General features: G+C 42.3%; 1 protein-coding gene across 2 annotated transcripts in view; it reads right to left on the bottom strand.

The window, feature by feature from the left end:
• Positions 1-13,369, bottom strand: part of LOC110496404 (cAMP-dependent protein kinase inhibitor alpha-like) — a 35,125-nt gene extending 21,756 nt beyond the window's left edge. Inside the window, exons 1-2 of one of the 2 annotated variants that reach the window (XR_002469549.2) lie at positions 13,137-13,369; positions 7,126-7,283 (exon numbers count right to left, since the gene is read on the bottom strand). The gene's annotated coding sequence lies outside the window, so the exon portion shown is untranslated. The remainder of the gene's footprint in view (positions 1-7,125; positions 7,284-13,136) is intronic. The other variant, XM_036952970.1, reaches the window with a different exon arrangement.
• Between the last annotated feature and the right edge of the window lie 1,099 nt (positions 13,370-14,468).

Genomic DNA, 14,468 nt, shown 5'->3' with positions numbered 1-14,468 from the left:
ACACCCCTCTTCCCTCATCCTGATGGTATAACTACACTGTAGACACACACACACACACACACACACACACCTCTTACCTCATCCTGATGGTATAACTACACTGTAGACACACACACACCTCTTCCCTCATCCTGATGGTATAACCACACTGTAGACACACACACACACACACCTCTTCCCTCCTCCTGATGGTATAACTACACTGTAGACACACACACACCTCTTCCCTCGTCCTGATGGTATAACTACACTGTAGACACACACACACACACACACACACACACACACACACCTCTTCCCTCATCCTGATGGTATAACCACACTGTAGACACACACACACACACACACACAACCTCTTCCCTCATCCTTATGGTATAACTACACTGTAGACACACACACCTCTTACCTCATCCTGATGGTATAACCACACTGTAGACACACACACACACACCTCTTCCCTCATCCTGATGGTATAACTACACTGTAGACACACACACACCTCTTCCCTCATCCTGATGGTATAACTACACTGTAGACACACACACACACACACACACCTCTCCCCTCATCCTGATGGTATAACTACACTGTAGACACACTTCTCCCCTCATCATGATGGTATAACTACACTGGACACACACACACACACACACACACACCTCTTCCCTCATCCTGATGGTATAACTACACTGTAGACACACACACACACACACACCTCTCCCCTCATCCTGATGGTATAACTACACTGTAGACATACACACACACACACACACACACATACCTCTTCCCTCATCCTGATGGTATAACTACACTGTAGACACACACACACACACACACATACCTCTTCCCTCATCCTGATGGTATAACTACACTGTAGACACACACACACACACACACACACCTCTCCCCTCATCCTGATGGTATAACTACACTGTAGACATACACACACACACACACACACACATACCTCTTCCCTCATCCTGATGGTATAACTACACTGTAGACACACACACCTCTTCCCTCATCCTGATGGTATAACTACACTGTAGACACACACACACACACACACCTCTTCCCTCATCCTGATGGTATAACCACACTGTAGACACACACACACACACACACCTCTCCCCTCATCCTGATGGTATAACTACACTGTAGACACACACACACACACACACACACCTCTCCCCTCATCCTGATGGTATAACTACACTGTAGACATACACACACACACACACACACACACACACACATACCTCTTCCCTCATCCTGATGGTATAACTACACTGTAGACACACACACCTCTTCCCTCATCCTGATGGTATAACCACACTGTAGACACACACACACACACACACCTCTCCCCTCATCCTGATGGTATAACTACACTGTAGACACACACACACACACACACACACCTCTCCCCTCATCCTGATGGTATAACTACACTGTAGACACACACCTCTTCCCTCATCCTGATGGTATAACCACACTGTAGACACACACACCTCTTCCCTCATCCTGATGGTATAACTACACTGTAGACACACACACACCTCTTCCCTCATCCTGATGGTATAACTACACTGTAGACACACACACACACACACACAATATCGCCACACTCACCCTCTTACAGAACTATTAAAAACATCACAGATAATTATATTGTTGTCCTGTTTTTGTCAGAGATTCAAGAGGGATCTTCAGTTCACTCAACGCGAGCCCTTACGAATAAAAGCCTAATTCATAGGAGCAATTGAAATCCAACTGAACCCATCATTGTGCCAGAGACCCTCTTTTACAGACCCTCCATTAACCACTCTATGAAACGATCTCTTTAGAATAGATTATTGCTGCCTAGCAAACATAAACAATATGTCTGTCTGACAAACTGTTCAGGAGAGTTACAGTACAGGTCACCACTGATCTAATAAGACCAGCCGTGGAGTCTCCAAACTTATAATGATCCTGGGAGGTGGAGTACATGGGTTAGTTCCAAATGGCACCCTACTCCCTATATAGTGCGCTACTTTTATCAGAGCCCTATGGGCCCTGGTCAAAAGTAAAGGACTACATTGGGAATAGGGTGCCATTTGACATGCATGGGTCTGAACATGCATGGGTCTGAACATGCATGGGTCTGAATATGCATGGGTCTGTGGATCATAGTACTTAGTGAATAAAAAATAAAAACGTTGTCTTCCGAGGGAAGGACTCTCCTCTCATCCTGACGGTGTAACTACACTGTAGACACATACAGGAGACGGCTGCAGCAGGGGGATTGACATTGAGCAGTCGCAGAGTGACAGGTGAGTCTGGAAGCCCTTCATTTGGAATTCCACGTAGGGAGTAATGAGTGTGTGTGCTTGTGTTTGTGCAGCCTGCTGTAAGTGGCAGCCTAGCGAGTTACAGCTGTGTGTGCAGCTGCTGTCTGTGCCCATCATCAGAGGGCTCACACACACGCACACACACGCTGGGGAGTGAAGGTCAGGGTAGCCTACCACAGAGAGGAAAGCAGCCAACTCATCTTCTCCTCCGTGCAGTGGAGAGGCAGAGGACTCATGTTTTCTATAATCAGTGTGTCCTCTACAGTGTACCCATCAAATAGAGGATAAATATTGGTCTGATGTGCTTGTGTGTGTGTTAGGTTGTTATACTCTCAGTGAAATCACAGGTCTCCTGGGAGAACCTTGACTGACACATTTACCCGCGGGGAAATGAACATCCATTCTGAAACTCACCCTGCCATAGGTCACTGTAAAGGTCAACAACCTTCAGCTTCTGCCAATCACTGACTGGGTTGCCATTCTTAGGTCACTGGCCTGGTCAATACAATACAGAGGAGTAATAAAATACTAGCATTTATTTATCTGCTCACACACACACACACACACACACACACACACGACAGTGGTCTAGCAACCAAGCTGACAAGGCCGACGCCTCACGTCAATGTGAACTGAATTCACTGTACGGTGTTGAACTACATAGTGACATCTGACAAACAACATTTCATCTTGTTAAAAGGACACTCCCAAACCTGTCTGTCCCCTCCTTCCCATCACATAGGCCTACCTACAGTATCATCTTCCATACAGCAACTATTGGTCTTCATAACCACCTCATATCAGACAACAGGAGGAGTATGAGGCAGTAGGGATCATGTGGATGGAATGGTACCAAGAGCTACAGCTCTCTCCCTCCCTTTCTCCACACACACACACTTGAGTAACACACAAAGTATCTTCCTGGCTGGCGCTGCTGAGGCGAGGTAAGCAAACAGCTGAGGTAGAAAATAGGGAATCACAAAGCGTGGGCATCTGCCTCCCTACATCAGCCTCAATCACATTACACAGGAGCTCACTGAGTGGTGTGTGTGTGTGTGTGTGTGTGTGTGGCCTCCATCACATTTCAAAGCAGCTCACTTAGTGGTGTGTGTGTGTGGCCTCCATCACATTACACAGGAGCTCACTGAGTGGTGTGTGTCCTCCACCACATTACACAGGAGCTCACTTAGTGGTGGGTGTATGTGTGTGTGTGTGGCCTCCATCACATTACACAGGAGCTCACTTAGTGATGGAAACATCAGCTTGTTTTTTATAAAAACCAGTCGACCACCACCGCAATGAAATCAGTTAGAAGATCGAGAACCTTCGCTACCACTACCATTCTATCTACAGTGCAGTCGGAAAGTATTCACACCCCTCGACTTATCCACATTTTGTTATGTTACAGCTTCATTCAAAAATGTATTAAATGTTTTTCTTTTACCCCTCATCAATCTACACACAATACCCCATAATGACAAAGCAAAAACTGGTTTATACACATTTTTCCATCTCTCTCTACAGGACCACCCACCCAGGGTCTAGGCAGAGTGAGAGGGGGAGGTGGTAACCCATTGCCAGTCTGTTTTATAAGGGACACTCTCTGTTAAAGGCCCAGTGCAGTCACCATTTTGTATCATATTCTACAACAGCTGATGAAACTAACACTGTAAAAGTGTCAAAACATTTGATCAGTGTTATTTCCTGATAGTTGCTGGTTGAAAATAAAATCTACAGAGGACCGTCTAATCAGGAGTTTTGCATGGGCGTGAGTTTTGGCTTTCCATGGTGACATCAATATACAGTAAATTGGTTAATAGACCAATTTCAGTTGTCCCCTCCCCACTCAGACCACTCACAGACAGTCCTAGCAAAACTATTATTGCTTGAGAAATAGTTTGCCTAAAAGCTATTTTTGCTCATTTTAATGGAAATCTATTAGAGTAAGGTACTTAAATGTTACCCAGAAATGTTCAATATTGATAGAAAACCGGCAGCATCGGGCCTTTAAATGGAAGAAGACCTCCAGACGTCTTAAGAGGGCCAGATAGGCAGAAGGCTGGTGATACAGAGGAAGAAACAGGAGAGAAAGAGAGGAAGGAGGAGTTTAAGTGCTTGACAATAATAGTCTCTGTTCCGTTCTCTGAGATCCACAGAAGACAAAAGATATATCTCAAGCTTTATCTTGCAACTGAAATGTCACCTGAGCCTGGATTGTCCTGAGAGAAGTGAGTGAGTGGTACTGTAACTGGTCAGAGGTCACTGATGAAGTAAGACAGTCAATCAGCCACTTCACTGATAAAGAACCAGCCAGAGTCATTTCTCAAAGTGTGTCGCCTACTGTCCACACCTTTCATTCTATGTATATTAGTCCAGTTGACCAGCTGGCCGTAATCAAACTGTTTACCAGGTGAGACATAGTGGTTGTTGAAAGGGCTACACCTACAAAAAAAAAAGGATTTTCAATGTTAGTCACTTCACTTCCTGTACTACAGGAGAGAAGTCCTGTCACTAGGGGGGAGATGGGGCTCTCTGTCATTGTCTGACAAACCCACCCATTAGACTGACAGCAGACTATGCAGACACTGTGACGTTGGTCTCCTGGATCATTGTCCCTCTAGTTCCAAGATTTATTTTGTGATGATAGAAGAAAGAACAGATGATGAAAGCACTCCATTTACCCCCACATATGTAAACAGACTTAAAGAAGCGCACACACACACACACACACACAACAGAGGAACAGTTCAATCAATTGCTGTCTGGTCTCATTCCAAGCCAACGGCTTTACACAGAGCGTGCTTGTTTCCACCATTCATAAGTGGCATTTTTTATATTTTGTCACATGTTCATTTTCCCCTGCTGTCTGATGTTTGTCTGTCCCCAGCCTTGGGTATGTAGACCCCCTTTGCTTTTGTGTTTCTGTTGCAATTCCGTGTTACAATTTAGCCAACTGTTGTCAGACCATGTCTATGTTGTCTGCTTCATCCCAAGCCATTGGCTTCAGACAGAGCAGGCTTGTATACAGATTACGATTTTGATCCAGTTCTCTTTGTCAGACATCAAGACATCAATTTGTCCCTGTCTGGAGTTGTCTATCCCCAGACTGAACTTTATAAAACCCCTATTTGTATTCCTTTGCATTTCTGTGTTACAGACATTGTCTAGGCCTTCTGTCAGAGCTGTATGGGGAACTGAACTTGCTGAGCTGCTCAAATAAGACATCATGGTGCCCCAGGCTAACTTTTCCTATCTTGACATTTGTGTCTCCCAGGTTGACGCGATAAACAAACAAGAGAGATCTGAGGCAGGCTAAACTCTAATAATTATGGGGCCCGACTGCAAAAAAAAAAATCACTGCTCATAGCCCCCATGGAGATAGATGTCACAAAATATTTTACATTCTGCCTTCTTGCTCTGAAATCCCGACAGAAAACCATGGAGAAGCGGATGCAAACCCGTTTGGAGTGCCTGAGGGAGCAAGTATTTAAGAAAACCACCAACTGGGTCTAAATATGTACAATTCTGTTGGAGGATATCAACAATTGCCGCTTTTATAGAGCATTAGAATAGTCAGTTAGGCACAGTATGGTAGAACCCTGAGGCCAGTCCTGAGGTTGTTGGGACAAGCAGCCTGGCCTCATAAACTAGACATAACATAGTAAACGAAGATCTAGTACATTAAAATTATACTGAACAAAAATATAAACGCAACATGCAACAATTTCAATGATTTTACTGAGTTACAGTTCATATAATGGAAATCAGTCATTTGAAATCAATTCATTAGGCCCTAATCTATGGATTTCACATGATGGGCAGGTGCACAGCCATGGTTGGGCCTGGAAGGGCATAGGCCCAACCAATTAGGAGCCAGGCTCACCGACTTTGTTTTTCCCCACAAAAGGGCTTTAATAAAGACAGAAATACTACTCAGTTTCATTAGCTCTCCGGGTGGCTGGACTCAAACGATGATGAAGCCAGATGGTGATGAAGACAGATGTGTATGTCCTGGACTGGTGTGGTTACACCTGTCAGGTGGATGGATAATCTTGGCAAATGAGAAATGCTCACTAAAAGGGATGTAAACAAATTTGTGCACGAACTTTGAGGGAAATAAGGTTTGTATGCCAATGGAAATGTATCAGATCTTTTATTTTAGCTTATGAACATGGAACTAACATATTTTTGTTCAGTATAGTATGACATGTTACATTTGGTGTGGTTACATAACACAGAAGGTTACTTAAGGCAAAAACTAAAGGGGGTAGGGTGGATGGGCATATAACGCGAACGTCTAGCAACCCAAAGGTTCCGTGTTCGAATCTCATCACAGACAACATTAGCATTTTAGTAACTTTTCAACTACTTAGCTTGTTGGCTAACCCTTCCCCAAACCTTAATATTTTTAGCTAACCCTTCCCCTAACCTTACCCTTTAACCTAACCCCTAACTTCTACCCTAGCTAATGTTAGCAAGCTAGCTGACGTTAGCATTAGCCACCTAGCCAAAGTTAGCCACAACAAATTTAAATTCGTAGCATATTGTACTTTTTTCAAATTCAGTGTACATTTTGCCATTTGGTAACATATCATACAAAATGTAATCATAACATATCATACACAATGGATGATGGACATCCACAAATTAATACATACGATACAAAATGGCTGCCGCTTTACGATCCTGGAACAAATTGTGCTATTGTGTATGTTTTTTCGCATTATTTGTAACTTATTTTGTACATAATGTTTCTGCCACCATGTCTTATGACCGAAAAGAGCTTACTCACCACGTACTGGAGGAATACTTTTTCTTCAACGAGACGAACGGCAAGGATTTACTTCAGACGACCGACAAGGTCCTCATCCCCGCCATTCCCAGGAGAAAGAGAAGGAGGTATCAAGGAAGAAGGTCCAGGTGCCATCTGTTGCCGAGAGGGTAATCTACCTATTAGCCAACGTACAATCAATCAATAACAAAATAGACAAACTACGATCACATATATCCTACCAACGGGAAAGAAAAAAACTGTAATATCTTACTGTGCCTTGCAAAAGTATTCATCCCCCTTGGCGTTTTTCCTATTTTATTGCATTACAACCTGTAATTTAAATTGATTTTAATTTGGATTTCATGTAATGGACATACACAAAATAGTCCAAATTGGCAAAGTGAAATGAGAAAAATAACTTGTTTCAAGAATTCTCTAAAATAAAAACAGAAAAGTGGTGTATGCATATGTGTATATATGAAGCCCCTAAATAAGATCTGGTGCAACCTTCAGAAGTCACATAATTAGTTAAATAAAGTCCACCTGTGTGCGATCTAAGTGTCACATGATCTGTCACATGATCTCAGTATGTATACACCTTTTCTGAAAGGCCCCAGAGTCTGCAACACCCCTAAGTGACACCACCAAGCAAGTCGCACCATGAAGACCAAGGAGCTCTCCAAACAGGTCAGGGACAAAGTTGTGGAGAAGTACAGGTCAGGGTTGGGTTAAAAAAACATATCTGAAACTTTGAACATCCCACGGAGCACCATTAAATCCATTATTAAAACATGGAAACAATATGGCACCACAACAAACCTGCCAAGAGAGGGCTGCCCACCAAAACTCACGGACCAGGCAAGGAGGGCATTAATCAGAGAGGCAACAAGACAACAAAGATAACATAACCCTGAAGGAGCTGCAAAGCTCCACAGCGGAGATTGGAGTATCTGTCCATATGACCACTTTAAGCCATACACTCCACAGAGCTGGGCTTTATGGAAGAGTGGCCAGAAAAAAAGCCATTGCTTAAAGAAAAAAAGAAGCAAACACATTTGGTGTTCGCCAAAAGGCATGTGGGAGACTCCCCAAACATATGGAAGAAGGTAATCTGGTCAGATGGGACTAAAATGTTGCTATTTGGCCATCAAGGGAAACACTATGTCTGGCGCAAACCCAACACCTATCATCACCCAGAGAACAACATCCTAAGCATACTGCTAAAGCGACACTCGAGTGGTTTAAGGGGAAACATTTAAATGTCTTAGAATGGCCTAGTCAAAGCCCAGACCTTAATCAAATTGAGAATCTGTATGACTTAAAGATTGCTGTACACCAGCGGAACCCAACCAACTTGAAGGAGCTGGAGCAGTTTTGCCTTGAAGAATGGGGAAAGAAATCCCAGTGTCTAGATGTGCCAAGCTTATAGAGACATACCCCAAGAGACTTGAAGCTGTAGTTCTGTTTTTTAGTCTTATTTCTTGTTTGTTTCACAATAAAAAAATATTTGAAGTGGTAGGCATGTGGTGTAAATCAAATGATACAAACTCCCCATGAATCTATTTTAATTCCAGGTTGTAAGGCAACAAAATAGGGGGTTTTAAGGGTTTTAAGCTTTCCTCCTGATTCCTGCTTAGAAGCAAAAACTAAAGCAGGAAGCACCAGTGACTCAGGACTGTTTTGCTAGCACAGACTGGAATATGTTCTGGGATTCTTCCGATGACATTGAGGAGTACACCACATCAGTCACATTTCTTCATCAATAAGTGCATTGATGACGTCGTCCCCACAGTGATCGTACGTACATACTAGAGGTCGACCGATTAATCAGAATGGACGATTAATTAGGGCCGATTTCAATCGGAAATCTGTATTTTTGGACACCGATTTGGCCGATTTATATATATATATTTTTTTTACACCTTTATTTAACTAGGCAAGTCAGTTAAGAACACATTCTTATTTTCAATGACGGCCTAGGAACGGTGGGTTAACTGCCTTGTTCAGGGGCAGAACGACAGATTTTTACCTTGTCAGCTCGGGGATTCAATCTTGCAACCTTACAGTTAACTAGTCCAACACTCTAACCACCTGCTTCACATTGCACTCCACGAGGAGACTGCCTGTTACGCGAATGCAGTAAGATGCCAAGGTGAGTTGCTAGCTAGCATTAAACTTATCTTATAAAAAATAATCAATCAATCAATCATAATCACTAGTTAACTACACATGTTTGATGATATTACTAGTTTATCTAGCGTGTCCTGCGTTGCATATAATCGATGCAGTGCGCATTCGCAAAAAAGGACTGTCGTTGGTCCAACGCGTACCTAACCATAAACATCAATGCCTTTCTTAAAATCAATACACAAGTATATACATTTAAACCTGCATATTTAGTTAATATTGCCTGCTAACATGAATTTCTTTTAACTAGGGAAATGGTGTCACTTCTCTTGCAACAGAGTCAAGGTATATGCAGCAGTTTGGGCCACCTGGCTCATTGCTAACTGTGTGAAGACTACTTCTTCCTAACAAAAACAGCCAACTTCGCCAAACGGGGGATGATTTAACAAAAGCGTATTTGCGAAAAAAGCACAATCGTTGCACGACTGTACCTAACCATAAGCATCAATGCCTTTCTTAAACTCAATACACAGAAGTATATATTTTTAAACCTGCATATTTAGCTAAAATAAATCCAGGTTAGCAGACAATATTAACCAGGTGAAATTGTGTCACTTCTCTTGCGTTCATTGCATGCAGAGTCAGGGTATATGCAACAGTTTGGGCCGCTTGGCTCGTTGCGAACTAATTTGCCAGAATTTTACGGAATTTTGACATAACATTGACGGTTGTGCAATGTAACAGGAATATTTAGACTTATGGATGCCACCCATTAGATAAAATACAGAATGGTTCCGTATTTCACTGAAAGAATAAACGTCTTGTTTTCGAGATGATAGTTTTTGGATTCGACCATATTACTGACCTAAGGCTCGTATTTCTGTGTGTTATTATGTTATAATTAAGTCTATAATTTGATAGAGCAGTCTGACTGAGCGGTGGTAGGCAGCAGCAGGCTCGTAAGCATTCATTCAAACAGCACTTTTGTGCGTTTTGCCAGCAGCTCTTCGCTTTGCTTCAAGCATTGCGCTGTTTATGACTTCAAGCCTATCAACTCCCGAGATTAGGCTGGTGTAACCGATGTGAAATGGCTAGCTAGTTAGCGGGGTGCGCACTAATAGCATTTCAAACGTCACTCGCTCTGAGACTTGGAGTAGTTGTTCCACTTGCTCTGCATGGGTAACGCTGCTTCAAGGGACGGAAGCTATACTGTTACACTGGCAATACTAAAGTGCCTATAAGAACATCCAATAGTCAAAGGTATATGAAATAAAAATCGTATAGAGAGAAATAGTCCTATAATTCCTATAATAACTACAACCTAAAACTTCTTACCTGGGAATATTGAAGACTCATGTTAAAAGACTCACTTGCTCTGCATGGGTAACGCATGGGTAACGCTGCTTCAAGGGTGGCTGTTGTCGATGTGTTCCTGGTTCGAGCCCAGGTAGGGGCGAGGATAGGGACGGAAGCTATACTGTTACACTGGCAATACTAAAGTGCCTATAAGAACATCCAATAGTCAAAGGTATATGAAATAAAAATCGTATAGCGAGAAATAGTCCTATAATTCCTATAATAACTACAACCTAAAACTTCTTACCTGGGAATATTGAAGACTCATGTTAAAAGGAACCACCAGCTTTCATATGTTCTCATGTTCTGAGAAAGGAACTTAAACGTTAGCTTTCTTACATGGCACATATTGCACTTTTTACTTTCTTCTCCAACACTTTGTTTTTGCATTATTTAAACCAAATTGAACATGTTTCATTATTTATTTGAGGCTAAATTGATTTTATTGATGTATTATATTAAGTTAAAGTAAGTGTTCCTTCAGTACTGTTGTAATGGGCAACGGCTTTTTTTGGTCCTCCAATAATCGGTATCGGTATCGGCGTTGAAAAATCCTAATCGGTCGACCTCTAGTACATACCCCAACCAGGAGCCATGGATTACAGTCAACATCCGCAATGAGCTATAGGCTAGAGCTGCTGCTTTCAAGGAGTGGGATTCTAGCCCGGAAGCTTGTAAGAAATCCCGCTATGTCCTCCGACGTACCATTAAACAGGCAAAGCTTCAACACAGGACTAAGATTGAATTGTACTACAACGGCTCCGACGCTCGTCGGATGTGGCAGGGCTTGCAAACTATTACAGACTACAATGGGAAGCACAGTCGCAAGCTGCCCAGTCACACGAGCCTACCAGACAAGCTAAATTACTTCTATGCTCACCTCGAGGCAAATAACACTGAAGTATGCATGTTCTGGACAACTGTGTGATTATGCTCTCCCTAGCCAATGTGAGTAAGACCTTTAAACAGGTGAACATTCACAAGGCCGCAGGGCCAGACGGATTCTCAGGACGTGTACTTCAAGCATGTGCTGACCAACTGGCAAGTGTCTTCACTGACATTTTCAACCTGTCCGTCTGTAATACCAACATGTTTCAAGCAGACCACCATAGTCCCTGTGCCCAAGAACACTAAGGTAACCTGCCTAAATGACTACTGACCCGTAGCACTCACGTCTTTAGCCATGAAGTGCTTTGAAAGGCTGGTTATGGCTCACATCAACACCATTATCCCAGAAACCCTAGACCCACATCAATTTGCATACCACCCCAACAGATCCACAGATGATGCAATCTCTATTGCACACAACACTGACCTTTCCCACCAGGACAAAAGGAACACTTATGTGAGAATGCTATTCATTGACTACAGCTCGTGTTCAACACCATAGTGCCCTCAAAGCTCATCAATAAGCTAAGGACACTGGGACTGAACACCTTCCTCTGCAACTGGATCCTGGACTTCCTGAGGAGCCGCCCCTAGGGGGTAAGGGTAGGTAATAACACATCCACCATGCTCATCCTCAACACGGGGCCCCTCTGGGGTGCGTGCTCAGTCCCCTCCTGTACTCCCTGTTCACACACGACTGCATGGCCAGGCATGACTCCAACACCATCATCAAGTTTGCCGATGACACAACAGTGCTAGGCCTGATCACCAACAACGATGAGACAGCCTACAGGGAGGAGGTCAGTGACCTGACCGTGTGGTGCCAGAACAACAACCTGTCCCTCAACGTGATCAAGACAAAGGAGATGATTGTACCGGTACCCCCTGAATATAGCCTCTCTACTGTTATTTTACTGCTGCTGTTTAATTATTAGTTCATTTCATTTTTCTATTTTTTACTTATCTATTTTTTTCTTAACTTTTTAAAGCATTGTTAGTTAAGGGCTTGTAAGTAAGCATTTCACTGTTGTATTCTGCGCATGTGACAAATAAAATTTGATTTGAAAAAAAAAATCGGACTTACATACGTAAAATGACAAAATGCTCTGAGACCAGGTTGTATACATTGGAAAAGCGCTGAAAGCTTTGCTTCATCAGCCCTAACGAAGGCTCTCCATGTGCTCATCTAAAAGTGATAGACTTGTAGGCCACTATATCAAACAATAAAAATATATATATTTAATGATTATTTAAACGATAGGCCTAATCTACCTGCACATTCTCAGTCATTCCATTCTAAATGATTGTATTGCCATAGAAAGACCACGGTAGAAACCACTGCTGGCTCGGCCTTTAGGTGTCCAATGGGCTTATTATTGCGCATATATTTGACAATTGCTGTTTAGGAACGAATCAATTTTGCCGATATCTGACCTAGGCTAATTCAGAGCTACAATTTCTAGATAAAAAGCATGTTGACGCATTACTCCATAGCCTATATTGGATTTCCATTTTTTTTTTTTTTACGTATGACTGTGTGACATTGCAGCCTATAACTATTCCTCCCACATCCCATACAGGTGGTTATGATGTGCAACAATATAACAACAATGTAGCCTATCTTTCTCCATCTCCAGTAGGCTACTAGAAGCACTCACCCTCACCAACTGGATCAGTGCGCGTGTCAAGGAAAAGCAGCGAGTCCAAAGTTATGACAACCCACACACCATCCTCCTCTCCGCGGGGCAAAAATGAAATTATACCGCAGTGTGGTGTTTCCTTTTCTTACAACAGAATAACCAGATCAATTAACACCGACATCGGTCAACGGCATCTTCTTTGGAGCGGGTTTCACGTTCTTCTTGTGGCTCACTGTACGCTTGCAGCTCAATTTAAAAGACCGTACCAATATTTCTGAAAGCAGGGGCGCACAATGCGTACAGGTTTTCTAAACGTTAACAAAGGTGATATCCTAATTATTTTGTGCATTAGATAAAACATATTGAAAATATTATGTATTATTTTGATTATACAAAGTTATGGCCAATAATAAACATTATCATCCACCCAAAATGGTACTGGCGCAATTTTGTCCAATAGCGGAAATGAGAGAATGTGGTTTGTGTTTCGGGAACTATCTGGGGTCCTTATCGGATGGTGCTTGACCATGATAACCAACAGGTCTGATAATGGCGTACTAAACTACCTGTTTACGCAGGTCTTCAAGTTTTGTTGATAAGGGGGGTAATGAATGGGCTAATAATCATATAATTAATAAAGGATGAATTAGGCCTAATGAGAACCTTCTTTAGAGGGCATAGTGTGAGATGTTATTATGTCAGCATTACATTCTTAACTTACATGCTATTCATTATGTCACTCAGACTGTGCATTCTACTTACTTCAATAAATGATTTATATTATCAAGCAAGCCAACACGTCTTAGGCTAGTATGAATTTGCTACTTTGATTAGCCAACCAAAATGCCCAAGGGGAAATCCCACCCATGTCATATATGTTTTACATATTATCTGTCTGATAACCTTGCAACCCAGAACCAATGATAACAATCTTTCACCAGAGACTAGATCTGCATCCCAAATTGCACCTCATTCATTAGTGTACTACTTTTGACCAGAGCCCTGTGGGCCCTGATCAGAAGTAGTGGACTATATAGGGAATCAAATCAAATCAGATTGTATTAGTCACATGCGCTGAATACAACAGTGAACAGTGAAATGCTTACTTATAAGCCCCTAACCAACAATGCAGTTTAAAAAATATAAATAAGATTAAGAAAAAAGTAGTTAAAGAGCAGCATTAAAATAACAATAGTGAGACTACATACAGGGGGTACCGGTACAGAGTCAATGTGCGGGGGCACCGGTTAGTCAAGGTAATTGAGGTAATATGTACATGTACAGTTGAAGTGGGAAGTTTACATACACCTGAGCCAAATACATTTAAACTCAGTTTTTTGACAATTCCTG

Source organism: Oncorhynchus mykiss, chromosome 18, assembly GCF_013265735.2.
Source record: "Oncorhynchus mykiss isolate Arlee chromosome 18, USDA_OmykA_1.1, whole genome shotgun sequence".
Lineage (NCBI taxonomy): Eukaryota > Metazoa > Chordata > Actinopteri > Salmoniformes > Salmonidae > Oncorhynchus > Oncorhynchus mykiss.
The sequence above is the reverse complement of the archived record's forward strand: the minus strand, read 5'-3'. Positions and strand labels throughout refer to the sequence as shown.